Raw genomic sequence first — 23,225 nt, forward strand, 5'->3', positions numbered from 1 at the left:
TCATTTTTAACATTTATTGTCACATCACTGAATGTCCACTGCTCATTAGACATCAGTTACTAAATTAATTCAGAACCCATGGACCAAATCTCACATGTAACTGCTTGCTAGCTTTTTCTGCAACCTGTCCTCTCTGGACAGCAGATGTGGTGAGTCTTTGAACAAGCACCAGACAATGCATAAAATATGGGTATAAAATTACCGTCTTGAGCTCCTGTTTGGTGCTTGCCAAAGGTTTCTTATTGAGGTGCATCCCAGTGTCTGCTGGTTCCTGCTTTATTTGTTTTCTCTTTCTCTGTAGGTTGTTTGTATTCCCCACACATTGACTCTGTTTCTGAAGTAACCCATCACAGCTATCCATCTTGCATGTCATTAATGTTGTTGCCATTCAGGCAGCAAGACATGGGTATGGAATATAAAATGATCCTTGTCTCACGAGGAAACAGAAAATGAAAATTGGTCATTGTGTAAGTCTGGTGTTTTCAGTTCCAGGAATCATTCCCTATTGTCTGTTCAGAGGAAGTTGTCACATCTGTGCAGCTAGGGTACAGGATAGAAAAAATCTTTTATAAATGTCAAAGCTGCATAAAGGGTGACCCAAGAGTCACCCTTTAGGATTTCAGCTTTGTTTTCTAGCAATTACTGCCATTCTCAATACAATCATTTGCACTGACTCATGAAACAAAAGCACAACACAGATAAGGAAGTTGCCATGACTTGGGTTTTCAATTTGTATACAAAAGTCTACAGTCAAATATCTATAGCTTTCTCATGATTCAGTGTGAGCACTCCTAGCACAGCCTCCTGCAGATGCACCTCCTCTTTGTGGGGTTCCCAGTGACTTAACTGAGAATGGCTCATTGCTCCTGCTCCTGGAAACCAGGCAATTTGCTTTTCACCTAAGCTTCCTAGCCTCACGTTTCAGCTCAGATCATAGATCAGTTTGAGTCCCCCGAATACCAGATTTCTGCTCTCAGTATAAAATTGTTAAGGACAAATTCTTTAATTTAAACTTGGACTTTATTTGAGAGAAGCAGGGTACTGCCTTGTTATTAGTGTTTATAGGCATGTGAAGCCACACATGATATTAGGGTGCTGTTAAATCCTGTGGCCCAGCAAAAACATCTCATACCGTCAGATCCAGCCAGCAGTAAGGCTGAACTGGTGTTCCCAAAAGGTACACACGCACAGAGCACACAAACCTGCAACATACGTACATATATACATACAAAAACTCAGCTGGCCACACAAACCTACACAAACAGAAAACACAGCACTCCAAAAGACACAGTATTATATTCTCCTCACATTGACTCTGTTGCTGAAGTAATCCATCTTGCATGTCATTAATGTTGCCATTCAGGCAGCAAACATGGGCAGAAATATGAAATACAAAAATCCTCATCTCTCTAGGAAACAGCACCAACAGTGTCATCCTGCCTTTCCATCTGGTAGTTCAGGCTGAAGGTCCCTTACTGGGGAATACAGCCATGTAAAGTGGATCCCTCCAGCAGCTGGGCTTAAGACACTCAGTTCGCCCAGTAGCTGCCTCAGGATCTCACAAAAGCAAATGCACAGTCCTGCACCTGGGGAGGAATAACGCCATGCACCAATACACACTAGGGGATGATCGGCTGGAAAGCAGCTCTGCAGAGGAAGAGCTGGAGGTCTTTCAAGTTGTCCATGAGCTAGCAATGTGCACTTGTGGCCAAGCAGGGCCCCCAATGTTGGGCTACATTAAGAAAAGCATTGCTAGCAGGTCAAGGGAGGTAATCCACCACCTCTATTCAGGCCTGGTGAGGCCTCACCTGGAGTTCTGGGCTCCCCAGTACAAGAGAGATATGAGGTTCCTGGAGCAAGTCCAGCAAAGGACTACTAGAATGATTAAAGGTCTGCAGCATCTCTTATATGAGGAAAGGCTGAGCGAGCTGGGTGTGTTCAGCCCAGAGGAGAGAAGGCTCAGGGGGAGATCTGATCAATGTATGTAAGTATCTGAAATGAGGGTGTCAAGATAACAGGGCCAGAGTCTTCTCAGTGGTGCCAGGCAATAAGATAAGAGGCAACTGGCATAAACTAAAGCACAAGAAGTTTCACACGAACATGAGGAAGAAATTCCATACTGTGAGGGTAAGCATTGGAATAAACTTTGGAAGAGGTTGCTCAGGGAAGTTGTGGAGTCTCCTTCCCAGGATATATTCAGGTGTCATCTGGACACAATCCTGAACAATGTGCTCTATCTAGGTGACCCTGCTTGAGCAGGGAGGTTGTTTCCCATTCACTCCTTCCCAAACCACTTTGATTCTCCCTTTCTCCATCCTGCCCAGAACATTCCATAAGTCCCATGCAATCCTAAAACACCCTTCCCCTGCCCTCCATAGTGATCCCCACGTCCCTGGCAGTGATCCCATGGGCTGAGGCTCACCAGGGCAGACCAGGGGATCAAGCTGGGGCTTGTGTCTGTGATGGGGTTATTGGTGTTCTTCCCATCCTTGTGCCTCAAGGGATGAGCCACTTGGGGGACAGCGGATGAGCCTTTGGGATGGCAACTGCTTTCTTTCGATGCCCAGGAGCAGCTTGTTGGGGTGTAATTGGGGTCCTCCCTCAGTGACCCTGGGGTATTCTCTGTGCATGGAGATCAGCTTCTTACCTCAAAACCTAACACAAAAACTATTAAATAATTTGTCTGAGGCTATATATTTTCTGTGGACCAATTACTTCATTGAAAGCTTTGATGCTTAGGTGGTTTCAAAAACTTATCCTATTTTGAGTTTCCAAACTCTTGACTGAAAAAAAAATCTACATTTGAAAATGAAGAAATTAATTTAATGTACTCATTTCCTAAAATGTACTTTCATGTTGAAGTGGGTTTCTTTATAAAAATTCTATTCCAGGCGAAGTGTGTTTCCTGTGATATCATGAGTGTTTCTATCTACAGGGCTGATATGAAGTACATGGGTGACTGCAAACTTCACCTATGCATGAGCCCTCTAAAAGGCCAAACTAACTGCCTGGGAACAAGATGGCAAAAAAGAATACATTCTGATGTGTCTAAGCTTCTAAGTAAACCAGATTTTTATATTCTTCTATCCTCCTTTTAATAGGAAGTTATTCTTTTTATAATAATAAAATAGAACAGGGAGCTGCTAGCACAATTGTAATTTAGTTACAGAAAAAGCTTTATTACAATGATCCAGTGAAGAAAGCTTTTTGCTTAAATGGAAATACTGTGCTCCAAAGCTTTTATCATAGTACATAATGCTGTGAGAGAAAAATAAAACACATTTTAGCCTTGCAAAGAAGAACAATTACGATGTGTGAATTCATCTTATAAAAGGTGATAAGCTCCCTATGGTCTGAGGATCTTAAGTGACTTTGCTGAACAGCTAGGTTATTTTTAGAAACCAAGGTACATTATTTGTAATGTAAAGAATAATTCTGAAGAGATCCAAGACACATCTAAGCTACAGGTAAGAAATCACAATTTGAGAAGGCAGTATGACTTTACAAAACAGTTGGTCTTAGGAACTTATTTAGCTAATGAAAAGTCCATAGCACAGATATAAAAACTAACATTGCTTTCTCATAGTTCACTTCTTCCTTTTTTTTGCTTTTTTTTTGGGGGGGGGGGGGGGGGGGGGAGGGGAGGGGGGCAGGAAGGGGGTTGTTGGTGTTTGTTTTTCTGGTTTTGGTTTGTTGGTTGGGTTTTTTGCTCTATTGGAAGTCCTTTCACTTTATGTTTTGATGCTGACAGTTTCTATAATTCCACAAGTTTAGTTTGTCAGAATATTTAGGCAGAGAACTGATATAAGCTCCAAGAAGACCCTCAGTTTTTAAGCGCTATTTCCTCTGTTCTGATCTGTTCCTTGAATTTTTCTTGGTATTGTAGTTTTCTTTCACCTTTCTTACTATTTCTGAAATTACTACATGCAGCTTTTGGGAATACCATCTTCTTACCTTCTCTTAGGCTCAGGATTTTACTGTGAGCAGAATGGAGAGAAGAGCTTACACGTGAAGACAAGAATTTTATAGTTAGCATAATCAATATTTTAACAGGCTAAAATTTCAATTTATTAGCTTAGTAAGAACACTGTGGACTTATAACCCAAATTAATACAGATAAACTTCAATATCTGTTAAAGGTTTTATATAGAAAAACCTTCTCGGTATCTTCTCCTTCTCTTTGATGTTATGCTCCCCTTGCAAGTCCTATTTGACATGCTAATACTGACAGTCACTCCCTGGGGATTCCAGCATCCTGGGGTATTTATGTTATGAAAGTTTAAGGATGTTTGACAATTATTTCAACTTACCTTCATATCCTTTTGGTCTTAAAGTCATGCATCCTCATCACAAATTCAATAAAGCCAGACTCAGAGGGAGCCATAAAACCTTCTGTAAATGATATGAAACACCTTTTGCTTCCACAAAATGTCATCTCTTAGTGTCCTCGTACTTAGGCTAGAAATGAAGAATGTGTATATCTCATAGAAAAGTTGGAATCACTCCTACAATTTCATAAAGTTTCAATATTTATATACTGGTTATTACCATAGGGCTAAATTTCATCCATGTTGCATCTGAGACAAGAATATGCTCGAGGAGATAACAATACCATGGAAGGAGCCAACACTGCTGTCTTTCTTGCTACTTATTATTTTACACTGAGATGAAGATTTGTCACTACAGTTATGTAGTGACCACAACCTTTCTATTTGAGGCCTTTTACAAACACAGAATGGAGCAACCATCTCTACTAATTACCTACTCAGTATATCTACACTAGTAAAAGTAAAAGAGGTGAGGGCCTAAGCCCTGCTCTGTAACCAGCCAGGGTTTGGTCACAAACCCTGGAATAGTTTCAGCTCAGACCTGCTAGTCCTCTCCCTTACCATGTTCAGGCACAGTCTGGAGATGGCAAGCGCCAGGAAGTGTTTCCCAGTGAATGGATGGCTGGCTAGATGAATGGATGGAGCCTACCCTCTTCTGACATAGGAGAGTTTAGCTGTGCAGAGATAAACTATGCCATGTCCTCTGTTCCCTGGCCAAAGAGCAATCCCTGGCCCATTTCATTCAGTAGCATAGAGATAGCCAGAGAGTTTGATCCCTCTTTTATTTAAATAAAAAATTGCCCCTAGTAGTTGAAAAGCCTATTTCATGATTCTGCTCCACAAAAGAATAAACGTATTGCTAGTAGATACAGTCACATCAGACACACATGCCTGCTTTTTCATGATCCCTCTCTGTGTCTCACACATCTCACATATGGCAACATTACTTTCGTTTTCCTTCCACCATCCTTCATGCAAGACATGAAGGTTCCCAGAGCTGGGAGCTGGGCTGTACATGGGTTCCCAGAGCAGGAGCACATCAGGAGCATGCTGCAACTGGTGCTGTGTGAAAGCTGTCCTGGGCAGCAGTCTGCATCTGTCAGCTCTGCCCAGAAATGTGGCCAGAGAGCTGACAAGCTAGGGAAATGCTCAACTTGCTCACTTTTCACCAATGAGTAATGACTGAGATTGTTCAGGGACAATATCCTGAATTGCTTTCCTTTGCTTATCGTGAAGATGTGTACATTCAGAGTTATTCCAATAAAGGATGTACACAACATAGGCATTTGTCTGTTAGGGTGATGTGTGTAATATCAGTTCTATTACAGTGTAATTCAGTAGAAAACCATTCTTTGTATTAGGTTCTCCTCATCTATTTTTTTCAAGACAATTTCCAATCTGAGTCTCCCAACAGGTTACAACTATCCACATATGTGCTTTCAGTCAATATCATGCCTATGGTGTCTCATAATCATTAAAAGCCTTTATCTTGACAGCAGGATACAGGCAACAGTCCAGAATGAAAAATGCTGCTATCAACATTCTAATTTATAGCAGAGAAATAAGCAAAACAGAGATAAAACATTCTCTTTTGGCAAAACCTGTACATGACAAAACATGCACTAGGATTGGAAAACCTTACATTAAATCCGCTTTTAAATTTATATTGATTTTTTCTTATTCTGTTGAATCATTAAAAACTTTCTTTTCCTATTGCTTGCCTGTATTTGAGCTGTCATCAGTCTGTGGCCACACAAGCTTTGAAGCATGGCCTTTGTAAACCCAGAAAGGATTCAGCAAAGCTTTTAAATACTTGCCTAAAGTCTGTGGGATATCTTGAGATGCAAAGCTGGTCAAGGTGAGTACCTTGAGGAGCTATAGGTTTCAGGATCACGCTCCAGTATCCACTGAAATCATCAGGAATCCGTTCAATGACCATAGTGAAATTTGGTTCAAGTTAATTTTCACTTAAACTTGCAAAAGACATGAAATACAAGCAGTAGTGGAAAAGCAAAATAATTCAATGTTTTTGCTCAAGCCAGTCAGCTCAGAAGGTCTATACTTGCAGTGCATGAACATCCATCAGCATGTGAAGCTATTCCTGTGCTAAGAGGGGATTCTGCACTTTCTAAGAAGTGGAGAAAAACCATGAACCAGAATTTAAGCTCAAGGACTGCTGGCATCTGCAGAGGCAGCAAAGGTGCTGCAGCATCTGGAGCACTGCAACAGGGGTTTGCTGAGCTGGGCCACAAGGAGGCTTAACAGGCTTGAAATTCTATAGTGAGCTGTCATTTAAGAAGATGTATCATATCAATTATAGAAGAGCAAAAGGTTTAGCCTAGACCAGAAAAATATAAGACAAAGCAAAAATAGGAAAACACATCCAGGTACAAAGGGATGTGAATGATCAAATTAAGACACCTGCTGTTTTACATCTCCCAGGCTCAGACAACTCCATCAGAAATTACCTCAGGTATTTTAGTTTTGATTGCAATAGAGTTAATTTTCTCCACAGTAGCTACTATGGGGCTATGTTTTAGATTTGTACTGAAAACAGTGCTGATAACATATGGATGTCTTAGGTACTGGTGACCAGTGCTTATACAGAGTCAAGGCATTTTCTGCTCCTTACCCCACCCTACCAGGGAGTGGGCTGGAGTTGCACAAGGAGCTGGGAGGGGACACACCCAGGACAACTGACCCAAACTCACCGAAGGGATATCCCATACCATATGGAGTCATGTTCAGTATATAAAGCTGGAGGAAAAAGAAGGAAGGGGGGACATTTGGAGTGATGGTGTTTTGCCTTTCCAAGTAACGGTTACACATGATGTAGCCCTGTTTTTCCTGGAGACGGCTGAACACCTGCCTGCTAATGGGAAGTGGTGAATGAATTCCTGGTTTGGCTTTTGCTTTACCCATTAAACTGTCTTTATCTCAACCCATGAGTTTTTTCCCTTTTATTCTCAGATTCTTTCCCCTACCTCACCAGAGTGGAATGAGCCAACAGCTGGGTGGCCTAGCTGCTAGTTAGAATTAAACCATGACGTCGGGTAATGCAGTTAATAAGATCTCCACATTAAACATGCATCTTGGTTTGCTCATATACATGTGAGAGGAAAAAAAAGGAAAATTTAGCAAAGTTTTCATTTTCTTAATTGAAAATAAAGGTCTGCTTCCCAGGGAAGTAGTTGTGTCACCAGCTCTGGTGGTATTTAAAATATGCTTTGATGGGGCCCTTAGGGACATTATATAGTGGTGGACTTAGCAGAGCTGGGTTAACAGGTGAACTTGATGATCTTACAAGTCTTTTCCAAGTGATTCCCTAATTCTATGATTCTCTGATGCTATGACTCTATGAAGTGATTGCCTTTCAGTTGTTGTTAGCACTCTTCCTCATGCTGCTCCACACTGAACAGGTCACTCCATCACAGCACACAGAGGAGCAGCATGGCAGTTGCCTGTGTCTGTGGCAGAGCATGAAGGGGAAGCTGTGGAGACAAGGGAAGCAGCACAGACGGTGTTAGTCATGCTGGGAGGCAGGCAGAGGAAACGGAGCAGGAACAGAAACAAACAAGCAAACCCAGCTGAAGGCTGAGCTATGCACAGAACAAAGGCCCAGCTACAAAATAATTTATGGTGTTGTAAACAAGAAAGGAAAACACTCTGTACACGGCATGAGGAAAACAGCTGTGTCCATTGCCTTGTTCTCACACCCTCCCAGCCAGAGATATCACCTCAGTGGTGTTTCAGAAGAATGCACCAAATTCCCCTGTGATGGAGGTGGTCACCTGGACAAAGGCTTCATTACCTCCCAACCTGTGCAAAACCTGGTGCAGGCTAACATGCATTGATGCACTTGACGTGTTTCAGCTACCGTACCAAGCTAGTCTGAGGCTCCACATCCTCTGTACCTCCCATTCCTACTCACATGTTAAAAGCTAAACAGAAAGAAAAAACTTCATAGCACCCTGGATGTCCTGTGGGTTTTGTTGATGAGTTATTGGGGTTTGGAAGGCAAAAGTTGTTTAGCTTAGAAGACATATGACAAAACTGTACTCTGGACCATGAATTTCTCTTCAAAGAAAGCACAAAGTATCACCTGCATCCACGTGAAAAAAGGCTGAAATGTGAAACTGTTTTGTCTCTAAGGTTAAGGACACGGATTTTCTGTGTCTGAAGAATCTATGAAATATCTAAAGAGAGAAACTTCTAAAGAATCTAAAACCGTGGTTAAGGACATAAAGCGATGTCTTAATATCTTGGCTACAAGATACTTCCCTAGAAATTGAATATTTTACACTTATCATATTCTTCCAAAGTACCTATAATTCAGCACTGCTAGAAATTCAGTAGCAGGCAGAACAGCCAGCAAACCTGATACTGTTCACTGATTCCCACCATCAAGGCTGCTCATCCTCCAGGGTCACTGGAGTTTTCCCACTGGCTTCATGGCAGCCAGGTGTCATCACCTGCTGCAGAATCCCCCTCAGATCCAAGAATAAACCTGTAACATGTAAAGCTGTTCAATCTTCGCATCACCCAGAAAGTTCTTTGTAGGACCTACTTGGCTATTGCATTTCAGAGCTTTGTTTAAAAAAAAAAAAAAAAAGTAGTTTCTTGCATTAATCTTGCAATAAATTCCCCTTCTCCTTCAAATTATCCATTTTGTTTTCTTCTCTGTAGAAGTGTGTCTCAGTTCAAGGAAACAGACACCCTGTTACAGCCCTGCTACAGCAGATAAAGTTTCAGGTCTCTCTGCAGATGACTGTTTAAGCACCATTTCAGCCCTCTAGCCTTCTGCCCAGCTACAAACTAACACTACAGTAGCCTAAAGCCTAAACAGACAGCAACACCCACTAGGTGCTTATGTTCATGTCTGTGCAATTGTTCCAAGCCACCAATGATATGTCTCTGCTGAGCTGCTCAGAGCTCACATCACAAGCCCACTGCCTCACTAATAACCCCATTTGAGGCTAAAAATTGTCAATGCCCTTCCTGTCATCACAAAGCACAGCCAAGTAAATTTCATGAAGCAGGTTCAACCCAGGAGCTCAGTGACTTGAAGCAACAATTAGTAGGGATGTACACTCTCCTTCTCTCTGGAAAGAAACATAGGAGCATAGGCAGGGAGTGAGCCATGGATTAAAGTATGCCCCAGTAGAGACAACGGGAAAGAAGGGAGGGCACAGACGACACCTATGGGCCACATTGGTTACAGCCTTTTAAGTCTTTCATGGTAAAGGACTGACCTGGCTCAAGCTTCAGCTGCCAAAGAGGATGCATTGACTGGAAATGCCAAGTGCAGCTCAGTATCCACCACTTTTAAATGGTAGGGATTTGTGAGGGGTCCTCTTCTATTACACATACCATGTTTAACTCACTGTTTTCTCTGAAATTTTTCTTTACATGCTGATATGTCTCCTTGCATTGCACAGAGGAGTCCACATGCTGAAGGTGTTTTCCTGGCTGGCAGTAATAGCTATATTACCTATTTTAATTATAATTATATATAAAAATATTATATATTATATGTTATTATATATCGTATATTATTATTTAACCCAAAAGGCTCAAAAAATCAAGACGTGCAAAATCCTATACCTCAGTGATGAGCGTAAGAATATTTTGCATGAATTTGAAGGACGAAAAACAGAGGAGAAAAAAAAAAAAAAAGGAAAAATAGACTGCATCTCAACCTGACATTTTGGTGTGATTTTCTTTGTAGTGAGGTCTACTGGACTTTAAAAATGCCTCCCAAGGGAAGAGATTGCAGCTCCATCAATTGGGTAATATATTTGCTGCATTTTATGCCTTTAGTAAAGCCTGGGAACCCATCTCCGAATTTAGTCAAATCCAGGATATGCATTTTTAGAGAAAGTGGAATTCTTAATAAAGATGCCAGAATATTTACTTAATTTTTGCAGATTTAATGCCTCTAAGTTGAACAAGCATGCCATATGCTTGTAAGCCAAAGCATCCGTTTTATGTTTTGAACTAAAACTATTCCCTGGAGTATGTGCAAACTTGTAAAACACTTAATTTATTTTCCACCTCCATAGCGGTTTTATTTTTCCTCCCTCCAGCCTCTCATTTAATTAGGTCTTGGACTCCCAAGTAAATCTTTGCTATGCTTGTTCTTCCCGTATCTGGGGTCATGGCAGCCAGTGCTCACCACTTGATTTCTGATTTATATATTCAAGGTGGGAGACAAACTAAATAATACAGAATGGTTGCTAACTTTGGTCATACAATTATTGCAGTCAGCATCTGGCACTTGCCTTTTTACATGTGCACACAAGAAAGTTAAGTCGGATACATTCAAAAGTAATATATAGAGTCATTTCAGCAAACTTATTGGGGGATTAAAGAATAACAGTGAAGATAAGCATACCTGGATCGTAGCTACCATATTTTGTCCATAGAGCTTAAAGTATTTTACAAAGTATCAGAATGTATCAGAAGCTCACAAATTTAAAATGGAAAAACAAATGCATAGCATATTCTGTGATATGCAGGAGATGTGAAGAGGGTGGATTGTGCACCCTCGTGGAAAAGTTGCTCATGTGAAAACAGATTTTATATTTAGGACCTGGTTTTTTTAGATCTCCTTTTCCAGAAATTAGTGATTTCCACCAGCTCGGGTAGACTATAAGCATGTCTTGACCATCCCCAAACAAGACAACACTGAATCAGCAATTCTGAACACCAACCAGCATGTAGGAGTCTGGGCCAATTAGCTTCCAGGTGGCTGTGGAAACCTGCTTCTGAACTGGTAGACCTATCTCACTGCAGGCTAAAACTGAGAGCCTGCTTGTCTCTACTGTCACACAGAAATCCTGGAGGTCCTGGTAATAGCTGCAAGCATGGTATGGCCCCAGAGCTCTGTGACCCCAATCGTTTGGTGAGCACAAAGGAATCCACAAGCATCATAACTTCAGTCAACCATCTCATACATAAAGATGACAATTTACATGTAGCTGCAAAATTTGAGGACCCTGAGCTGCTGTCCACACTCCCTTCACTTCATTACAAAACCTGAATTTAAATTCTGCTTCTGATGCAGTTTGCTGCTGCTGATACCGGGATGTGCTGTTGGTTGTGATGGAAACAGGTGGAAAAAAAAAAAAAATGTGTCTTCCAGTTGTTTAAGAAAACTCCTGTTTAGGGATTGTGAAAGCTTTGATGATTCCAGGAGGGACTGTTCACTGGAGGGCACACATAAGGGCCCTGTAGCATGCCCCCAGCCCAGAAATCATAGCGACTTGTGCTGTGAGAACAGCTCAAGCATGAAGACGATTGCAAAGAGTCTGAATGGTGTGTGGCTTGAAAGCATGAACAGTTCTGCCTGGGTCAGGCCAATGCATTTCTCAAAGTAATGGTTCTAGATTGAACTTTACACTTCAATGGATGAATAAACCATATTTCATCTTCAGACATGCTGCACACCCTGGCCTAATACTGTGTTCTGTGTTGAACTTCAAGATCTACCTCCATTCAGGGTTGTTTGTCAATTAAATCTCATACCTTATCAGTTTATATTAGTCAAGGTTAAGAACTGAACACTACCATTATACTGCAAACTACCTTTCTGTTTACCTGCCTTGCTCATCCTGGGATATGCCCTAGTGTACATATTGGTAAGTTCATTTCTACAAATAATATAGCAGATCAAAAAAGCCCACTCTGCATATACTTGTATTTTGATGACAAATAATAATACCTCTCTGACTGGCAAGTTTCTGGCATGCTTTGTGTTACTAAAGATAGGACTCCACTAATTTCATGCATCTTGAGTTGGCTGTTTAGTCCAAGCTGATGAGCTCCTTTACTGTCAGTGGAAAAATGTACATGCATCTAGAGAGCAATTTGTGGTCTTTTGAATGGCTTTCCTGGTACCTCTACTGTAACTCAAAAGGAAACTGTGATTACTTGAAACAAGATCTTTGGACACCTGGAGTTAAGAGGGGTGTCTTCTATTCGCCTAGCTGACTGACAACACAGTTTGTTCATATCTGCCCAATTCTTTGCTTGCTACCAGATCTAGGCTAAGAAAGCTCCATACATTTCCCAGCTTATTTTTCTGTTTCAGAACAAACCCTCAAAACTTTTCTGAACAACAGGAGGGTGCTTGATTCCTGTACCATGTCTGGTTCATTAACCCACAACCATCCATGCTGAAGCCAACTTCCTGCACTTGAGTCAGGCAAGGATCCTCCCACTCGTCAGGTTTTTGAAGGTGTTCCAATTCATTTCTGATGGACAAAAGAGAAAATTAATGTATTTCACTGTCCGCATTTTGAATCCTGTTCTCTGTCCCCTGACTTTTACTTAGATTAATCCACAGACAAAAGCATCTCACCACACTATGTCAAGAGCACAGCTCTTCATAGATGAAGTCTAGTTCCAGCTGAGGAAAATCACAAAGCCTTGCTTTGTGATTTATCAGTCCATCTCAGACAGTTTCTTCCTTGCTGCTATCAAAGGTCCAGATTCTGCTTACATAAATGGAGGTAAGGCAGGACTGTCTATGTCCTAAGCAGATTATCTTGACTTTATGCTTGTTAATATGTAAAGATGAATGTGGTCAAAAATGAACAGGGAAAACAAACACAGGAAACAGGTACTGCTTCTTTTGGTATCTTTCAATACTTGGGAGAGTTTAGCATCCTTTTTTTCTAATTAATTCTATAGGACCAGGCTACAGTTTTGCTGTGTCAAAGCTTCTTCACTTACTACTCCAATGCATTTCTTTGGTTTTACTCAGAGACCCACACAAAAGTAATAAATTATTTTCTTTCTGTGAACTGCAGCAGCTTGGGACAACTGATACAACCACAGCTCCTGCTTCTTACAGCATTACTCTGGCTCTACACTGGCACTCCTGTGCTGATGACTTAGACACAAGCCTTTTACGTCCCACACTTGCTTTGGTTTTTGAGTTGATTTAGTATTTAATGCAAAATTATGACAAAGACAAATATGTGGCTGTGCTTATTGTCAGCTGTGTGTGCACTATGCTATTAATTGGAAGCAATTTATTTTGTGTGCACAAACTATTCTGTTTACCTGCTTTTGTTTACTGTTGCATCACAACCAAACTCAGACTGTTTTTCCCCATGTTGTACACCAATGCCGTTTCATATCCTTCTACACAATGATTCTTTTCCGAGGTAAATAAAATTCTGCCCATTTTGGTGAAAGCAGAATCACTGCTAATGCACTTGTTTCAGGTATGCAATCTTAAACTTAAACCATAGCCAGTTAATCACCCAGTATAAATTCCCTCAATGCTGATTATCTTCAAAAAAGGCCTTCAGAGTTGGCAATCCCTTATAACGTAAGAGGTAACTACATGACATTTTTAAAAGCTCTCCTTTTTTCCAGTTTCCAGATGCCAGAAATATCCAGATGCTGGAGAAACTGTTGAGAGAGAATGAAAAGAATAAAACTCATCTTGGGAGGAATGAGGAGTGATCGGTGGATACGTTAAAAAGAAAAACAGACAAAATGGAAGTTCAAATGACTTAGAATGGATAGGTCCAGCAGCCATGCAGAAAATGCAGAAATGCAGCATGCAGAAGTGGCCTTGCAGCTCACTGACAGACACATGAGCTGGAACAGCAGTGAACAAAGGCAAATTAAACTTTAAGATCCACCTAGTATTCACATTGCTGAAGAGAATGGCTTGTCTCACATGCACTCACATATTTCAATTCAGATCAGCATGGACCAAGTGTTAGCCCAAAGAATATTTTGTTGTGCTTTTGAATGGTAAAACTCTGCTGGAAGGATCATCTTTTGACCTGTGTTAGTACAAAGCAGAGCCTGACACCGTGATTTGTGGATGTAAGGCAGGTATTCTTTGATGTTACTGCAATAACAGCAATTACAGTAACAATGGTGTGTCGTACTGCCATGGTTTAAGCCCAGCTGGTAACTCAGAACCTTGCAGCTGCTCGCCCACTCCCTTCTTTCTTTCCTCCTCACTGAAGACAGGACATGGACTTTATGGACTTTCCCAGTGCTCATCATGGCAGTGGTGGTAGACTACAAGTCAGTCCTTTCTGCAGGGATTATATAAATAAACCCTTTTACCACACATTTTCTCCTCTTGTTGCAGGACAGAAGGGAGTAATTGCTGTCTGCTTTTCTTCCTGCTTACAGCAAAAACAGCAAGAAATTTTTTTTAGTCACATCACTTGCTTTTAGATAACTGAATTTAGAATCTAATTACCTAGGACAGCTGTAACAGATAGAAAGAACTCAATCTTTTAAATGAACTCTAATCAGGCTTGATCTTACTTATTTATAGTACTACACGGTTTCCAGATCATCCCTAAATCAGGGATCTATAAGAGTCCAAATGCACTAATTGCAATAGAAATTTATGCTTGTTAGATACAGATAAATTATAATTAACATTATTTATCATGTATATCTTATTGTGTGCTAGATTTGATTTTGCAGCACTCTACTATGAAGTTTATTTGCCAATCAGATGAACAAGAAGAATGGAAACTAAAACAAACATGAAAATAAATTGTTGGACTTGGTACTTATTTATGATGCTTTATCGAGTTAACACGTCTCAGAGTTTGCTATTTTATCAGTCTTAGGTTTTGCTATTTGGTCATTCAAGAAAAAATCTGAGCATAAAAATACCACCTTGCTTTTCTGAATGGTGGCACGTTTCCCTGGCATTGAGATCCTCCCACTGATCGCTGTAAGAATACTTCACCTCTAGACATCATCACCTTTGAGCTTTTACAAATCTTGAAAGTGGAGATCCCTAGAGGCCTGTCCATGCACTGAGGTCCTGGTGAAACCATGAACTGAATTGATCTGGTCCTCCCATGGTGGGCTGCCTCTGCTAACCACACTCTGGCTCCACTGGAGGGGACAGCAGTAGCTGTAGTGTTGATGAAGATGTTGAACAAGACCAGTCCCAACACCAATCCCTGAGGGACACCACTCATTACTGGTCTCCAGCCGGATATTGAGCCATTGACCACAACTCTTTTTGTGCGGCCATCCAGCCAGTTCTTTATCCACCAAGTGGTCCACCCATCAAATTGATGTCTCCCCAATTTAGAGACAAGGATGTCGTGTGGGACAGTGTCGAATGCTTTGCACAAGTCCAGGTAGATGACATCAACTGCTCTACCCCTGTCCATCAGTTCTGTAGCCCCATCATAGAAGGCCACCAAATTGGTCAGGAAGGATTTCCCCTTAGTGAAGCCATGCTGGCTGTCACCAAGCACCTTGTTGTTTTTCATGTGCCTTAGCATGCCTTCCAGGAGAATCTGCTCCAAGATTTTGCCAGGCACAGAGGTGAGACTGACTGGTCTGTAATTCCCCGGGTCATCCATTTTCCCCTTCTTGAAAATGGGGTTATATTTCCCTTTTTCCAGTCATCGGGAACTTCACCTGACTGCCATGATTTCTCAAATATAATGGCCAGCGGCTTCGCAACTTCATTTGCCAGCTCCTTCAGGACCCATGGATGGATCTCATCAGGACCCATGGACTTGTGCACGTTCAGATTTTTAAGACGGTCTCGAACCAGATCCTCTCCTACAGTGGGCCCAAGGTCTTCATTCTCACAGTCCCTGCATCTGCCTTTCAAGACTTGGGTGGTTTGGTCAGAGCCTTTGCCAGTGAAGACTGAGGCAAAGAAGTCATTCAGAACCTCAGCCTTCTCCAAATCCTGTGTAGCCAGTTCTCCTGAGAGCTTCCTGAGGGGGCCTACATTCTCCCTAGTCTGTTTTTTATTTGCTATGTACTTGTAGAATCCCTTCCTGTTATCCTTAATACCTCTAGCTAAGTTTAATTCTAATTTAAATTCTAATTTAATCAGACCAGCTCCACCAGCCCCCACTAGACCTGGCCTACAAGCTTGGGTCCCATGTTCAAGACACCCAAACCCCTGACTATGACACCACCCTTTTAACCAGTTATTAACCTGGCTGATCATCCTAGCTTTTTTTAGGTCCTCCCCTGTACCCTGGAGAATTGATGAAAAAACCACCTGAGCTCCAGAGCCCCTAACCACCTCCCCCAGGGCTCTGTAGTCCTTCTTTATGTTCCCCAGGCTACTACTATCTATATCCCTAGCACCCACATGTATCACCAGGAGTGGATAATAGTCTGTGGGACTTACTAGAGCAGGCAGCCTCTCTGCCACATCCCTGATCCGTGCCCCCGGTAGGCAACACACCTCTCTTGAGACTTGGTCTGGACGGCAGACAAGTGCTTCTGTCCCTTTCAGTGTAGAGTCCCCTACTACTACGATCCGCTGCTTTTTCCTAGCAGCACCAGTAGAGATCTTCTTTAGCAGTGCATCAGCCGGCTGTTTCTGGCTCGAGTGCGCTTCCTCATTAGCCCCCTGCAGGACAGCAAAGCGGTTCTGCGTGGGGACAGGGGATTTAGGGGGAAGCCCCTTGCTTTTGGTTGTCCTTTGCCTTCTTTTTTTTTTTTTGTTGTTTTTTTTTGTCACTAATTCCCAGCTTCCCAGGTTAACGGTCCCCTTCTTTCCTTCATGAGGTAGAGGTGAAGCTCGAGGCCCCTGCACAGTTCGGGCCTGGAGCAAGCATTCCTGCTTCCTCTCAGCTTCCCTGACATCTTGAGGCCTATGGACAGCGTCCCGCAGCTCAGCCCCTGCTGCAGCAGGACCTCCACCAGGGAGCACCGAGTGCAGCCCTGCCCATTGCGCACCCTCCCCTCACCAGACCAGTGCAGGCACTCTCTACACCCCGAGCTCTGCACTGCAGCCTCCCCTCTCATCGGCTCTGTCTGGTGCCGACGCTGCCACCGCCGGGGCAGCCAGAGCAGAGCTCCCAGACTGGGCCCCGCTCATACGACGAGTGCTCACCATCCCGCCCGCCTGCCCGCGCCAGCTGCCGCGCAAACTGCCTCCACCCGCTCTGTTTGCCCGCTCTGTTCACCACGCTCCTGTTGTCCACCTTCATCCTCCCAGTGTGGTGCAACACTGTGCTGCTGTGCAGTGCTTTCCAAAAACTTGTACCTTATCACCCATTTAACAAAATTAATGCACTCAATATCAACTTTCACAACGTATTGGTTCACCAGCTTTTCATTGACTGTGTTAGTTTCACGATAGTCAGAGACCTTTTTCTTTCCTTTGCTTTCATTGCTTTTACACAGTTGTGTCTTAACAGTGGGACTGACAAGAATAGCAGCCACTAATGAGAGTGTGAAGAGGCATATGAGGATCCCCAGAAGGCAGCTGTGCATAGCACTCTTCATTGCCAAATCCACCTTGAGCTGGGAGAACTGGGGTGATAGTCTGCTCCATCCTGCTCACTTTAAGGGGTTATGGAGGAGCTGGACTCATTAATGTACCAGGTAAGCACAGAGTGCACATGTATCAGTGAATTACATGTGCCCAAGGTCTTTCTTTGGCCCTGTAACTCACACCTGGGCTAGCTTGCATCTATAGAGCAACCGCTTGAAGCTTCCAACACTGGGTGGCTGTATCCAGGCAGCCTCTTGGAAATAGCCCTTGTGCCATATCCAGGAATAGTGTGGGCAAGGATAAACTGGCACAAACAAAAAGCATATTGGGGAACCTACTAACAGGTCCTGTGCCCCCTAAATAATCTCCTGTGCCCACAAATAGTTTTTCATTGCTGTTTAGTCCACAAACATCTGTGGTGGAGGAAGGGATGAGGAAAGGCATCTGCTGTGTTTTTGTACTTCATATTTTACTGGAGCTTCCTTTAACTCTACCCGGGAAGCAGCAAGACTTGCAGTGTCTTTGCAACAGATATATCCCAGTGGAAGCTGTTAGGGAGAGGTGGACTACTACACGTAGCTTAGCTACATAGAAAAATTATGAAAATCACCTTCTCCTCCATCAGCCTTCTGAGTTAAACCATGCCCTGTGTCTTAACCAGTGCTGCATTAGTCCTCCCTTTGTCTGCAGAGGACTCTGCAAGCTCATGCATGATACTTGTGACATTCTCAGCAGCAGTAAACTGGTGGTGTAATTCTGTCAGAGCCTAGGACCAGGTTGAGCAATATGCACTTGCTGAGGCAACTGCCTGACTTTGACTCACACAGATCATGTGTGTGTCCCTAAAAATCATATAGAACAGTTGTATATAGTCCTTAATAAGTAGCATTATTCCTTTCTATTTACTTCCAGTGTGCAGGGAATGAGACTTTCTTTTTAAATCCCTGTCAGTCTCACCTTTTTGACTTCTCTTTCAGTCTGGATGGTAAAGTGCTGACCTTTAATCCCATAGGAAATGTAAGTAGGAAATATTTGATGTTTTGCAATCATAATAGAATTCTTTTTTATTGTTCAGATTCAGTGACCAAATGTGGAAGGACTTGAGGATCTAACTCCCCAAAACACTTTATACACAATAGAGGTGAATCAGTTTCCTGGCTCCAGGAGCTGATGCTTAATCAGACCAATCCACTGATTTTATGCATTGCTTACAAATAAAGACTGCTTTTACAAAAAAAAAAACAAAAAAACAAAAAAACAAACTCCCCTCAAAGCTTTTAAATCAGCCTTCTGTATAGGAAAAGCTTTTCTGATTCCTGTAATTTGTATGAGATGGATTCAGTGGGATTGTTTTTTCCTGTCTTTAATTACTTCCTAATCAACTCAGTTCACAATGCTCCAAAAACACACAAATAGTACCCTTCAGCATTTTATCTTCCTGTGAAAAGAAAAGCTCTGATCTGATTCTACCCATCTTTGAAAAAGATGGTTTATTTTACTGCCACAGAATGACAGCGTATGAATATAGAGACTTATCAAATAGTATTCACACATGAACAAGCAACTGCAAGTATTGGCACTGTCAAAGGAAAGCTGTCAGGGAAACATCACGTTGTCATAAACCAAGAGCAGCTACAAATCAAATTAGATGCTAAGCGTATTGAAGATACAATCAAGAACTAATTGGATCTTTCCTTTTAAGAAACCTGAAATCTCAATTTTTCACATTCTAAAAACCACACATAACTCCAATATTACATTTATACATTATTTGAAATTATTATTAGATATCAAGACCATGCTACAGGTCTAAATTGTACATGTACCAGATGGTTTTAAGTACATCATATACGTAAGTACCATGATAATTGGCAAACTATTGACCTGTTGAAATCTATAATAATCTGTTATTTATCCAACTACTTATTAGTCATCCAATAAGCCCTTATACATTAGTTTACTTATGAAGTTTTAGTAAAAATGACTCCTTTCCTGCTCATGCAGCAGTGACTCAGAATATATCTGGTAATGTTATTTAATAACATTTACTAGGGAGCAGTGCAGTGCATGTTATGAGGTGATCTAAAAAGAATATAATATTTAGTATTTGCTTTCCAGAGCTGAAAAGGAAAATACAGTATGGCAGTATTCATGTTGATTTGTTATTACTAAGAACTACACTGTGAGATAGGATGAAAACTAGAAAAAAGAAAAGAGAGACTTTCTCCTTTATGGGTAATTCTGTCACCTACCAGTAGAAATAAACCCAGGATCTTGTCACCCCATTGTTCCTCACACCCGTACAAGGATCTTTAAAGCAATAACTACTCTTGGAAAACATAAATGGAAATGTATATTTGGAGGCACTATGCAGTCTTCAGAAGGGTTCTTTCCTTTACACTTTTGATATACCATTCAGTTTTACAACCATGGTAATATTTTGTGTTTGCTAGGCAGCTTTTTATTCCAAAAGCTCAAAGCCTATCACACACAAACCCACCCTTTCATAGTAGGCTGGATAATTATATATTGGCACTACTATTTCACAAACTGGCCAAGGAAACCAGCACCTTGCTCAAAGTCACACAAATATTTGAGACAGGAGAGCTGCTCTGAGTACTTCAAGCAGTGATTCAGAGCAAAGTCTTCAATAGATGCTTCAGGTGTTTCTTGCCAGTGAAGACTGGCAGGACTCACCCTGCTCACTCAGCCTACTAAGCAGGTTGCTGCCCATCCCCAGGACTGACATGCCTCCTTTTCTCAGATTGATGCAGATGTCAAAAGAAAGGAGTTTCATCTCTCAGCTGCTGTTCCTGCTGCATATTATTTTCCTTAATGATATGTCAGGCACAGTTACATCCTGAGGTCCCCAGACAACATCCAGTATGCCACTCACAGCCACAAAAAATAAAAGGGAGAAATGCTACGTGTCTGCAGGCAGAAAGATGGTTAACTACTGTAATTTACATCTTACCCCTACACCCAACAGACTACAAATATGGTAATGTAATTTAAAAATGTCTTTGCATGGTTTAAGGAAAAGCAAATATACACAAGCTGCCTAATTAGCAGCTCATGTAGGACTGCACAGATGTTTTCATCTGTTCTCTATGCCATCAGAAAATATTGAACAAGACCACCACAGAAACTAGGAGGTAATTTTTTAGTATTCTTTATAATTATATAACAGATAGCTGTTAGTAAAAACAGCCCTTATTAATGAACCATAAATAGACACCTCCCTGAGGGCATGTTAAAGCATGTTGTACTTATTGTGAATAGAACACTGGTCAGATGGGATTAAAAAAAAAATCATATAAACTCATAAAAAACCTCATAAAATGCATGCTTATTATTCAGTTTTTATTATAACAAGGTGCTGTATGAGTGCATATGGCAGTGCTTATGAGGGATGCACTGAGATACTTGTAATCTATCAAGTAAACTGTATTCTAGATCTGCAAGATTCTATTCCAGATTCTGTGCAAGACAATGTGTCTGCAAAAGGCAGGTGAAAATCAGATGTAAATAATTTGTATTTTTTAAAGCTTTTTATTATTCCAGGAAAGCTCTTATTTTTGCCAAACTTCAGGTTGATGTTATTCTTCGTTAGTTTTGAAAGTGTGTTACTGTAGGATACTGCAGGCACTGTATATTTTGCAGCTCCATGGTTACAGCTCTTATGTATTCTTAGTTCTGCTCTTAGACATGTACATGGTGAAATGGTTGAATAATAGTTTCCATTGTCAAAAGGCCAGTAAGCAGCCCAAGTATTTCTGAAACCTCTGGATTTCTGCATCAGTACTGATTATGTCCATTTAATATCTCTCCTCCTATATAGGAATATTAGTTTAGAAATGGTAGATACCTGTGACCCAGACTCTGTCTTCAGTGCCTAAAATTGATTCCTAAACTTACTTTTTGTCCGGCTTTTAGATACTCTGTCTAACAAGAACCATTTAATTGAAAAGGATCATTAGGTGCTTGGTATATTTGAAAATGGGATACTTTTACCTAAATATTAAATATTTCAGACTAGATAACTGAAATTCGGAGCACTTGAAAAATACCCAAAGCCAAGCAAAAAGTATAGCTAGCTAGCGGTTTTCTCATGCATATAGCTAAAAATTACACTTACATCTTTTCCTTAACCACTCTTTCAATCTGAATCCTTCTCACAACCTTCTTTGTCAATGAAACCCAATTCACTTATCACTCTGAAAGACCAGCGCTATATGCTGTGTAGGAGGCTTGACTGCTGGAGATGTTCATGCTAAGTACCGCTTTGCTCTACCCTAAAGAGTAGAATAAATTCTCTGCTGATAATATACACTGAGGGACTAAAAAGTCACCTGAGTAAATGCCAATACCTTGAATTCAGGTATGTATTGTATCTGCCATGGGTTTTATCCTGAGTAGATGTCTAGAATGGACTATCTGATGCACAACACAGATGACCATTTCCCCCCAGAACAACTCAGCTATGGCTGCTAATAATAGGGATGTCTACAGCTAGATAAGATGAATTCCTCCTGTGCTTCTGATGAAAGATGTAGAAAAGTCTCGCGACAGTTGTACAATGAATTGAAGGGAGGGAATTGAGGGAGCTCAGTTGTCTAAGAAGGAACTCCTTTGATCTTCTGCTTTTTAATAGATAGCAATGAACATTCAGATAACAGAAGGCAGAAGACTCTATGTATAACAAAGTTATAAATATATGTAAGAATATGCTGTAGCACTGTGGGAGAGGAGGACCATCATCAGTATATTTTGGGTAGTTCTGCAAATTTTGTTGGAAAATGTTTGTGATTATCACAGACACACTTGACTAAGTCAACTACCTCTTCCTCAATACTATAGAATCATAGAATCGTTAGGGTTGGAAAAGACCTTAAGATCATTAAGTTCCAACACCCCTGCCATGGGCAGGGACACCTCACACTAAACCATATCACCCAAGGCCTCGTCCAACCTGGTCTTTAACACTGCCAGGGATGGAGCATTCACAATCTCCCTGGGCAACCTATTCCAGTGCCTCACCACCCTAACAGGAAAGAATTTCATCCTTGATTGTAATGAGGATAAAAGTGGGTTAACACAGAAGCTCCTGCATGTAGTAGTCTGGGAAATGCAAGTCAGGCTAAATGTTTTCTATGATCTTTTCTTAATAGTCTCAAACACCCTGGTGTTTAAAAAGCATGACATAATCCTACATTTTCTGAAGGAAGTCTTTGAAAAAACAGATTTCTTGAGTATTTGAGGCTACATTTGGCTCGAGTTTATATCTTAACAATAATCAAATAGAAGAAAAGTTTTATGTGAAAAATTAAATTCATATGCAATCACTTGATTCCATCAGCTAGTTCTTTTTACAGCAATGCAGAATCATTTCAAATTCTCAGGTCTAAATAGCTGAACCATGTTTTTGTCTCGGAGTCAGAGGGACCATGAACCTGGGCATTTTAGAAAGCATCTAATACGCTTTCTGGTGCTATAAGATCTTAAATGTAACACATCTGATACAGTGAAAGCAGCCAAGTCAGGAACTATAAAAGAAATTTTTGGAGTGAACCTTTTTACTATATTCATATAAACATTATTTTTTGGTGGCCACAAGCTCTCTGCGCAATGTGAGAACT

The sequence above is a fragment of the Pezoporus wallicus genome, unplaced genomic scaffold, assembly GCF_028554395.1.
Source record: "Pezoporus wallicus isolate ANWC-B61680 ecotype Strahan unplaced genomic scaffold, APGP_CSIRO_Pwel_v1 scaffold_6446, whole genome shotgun sequence".
Lineage (NCBI taxonomy): Eukaryota > Metazoa > Chordata > Aves > Psittaciformes > Psittacidae > Pezoporus > Pezoporus wallicus.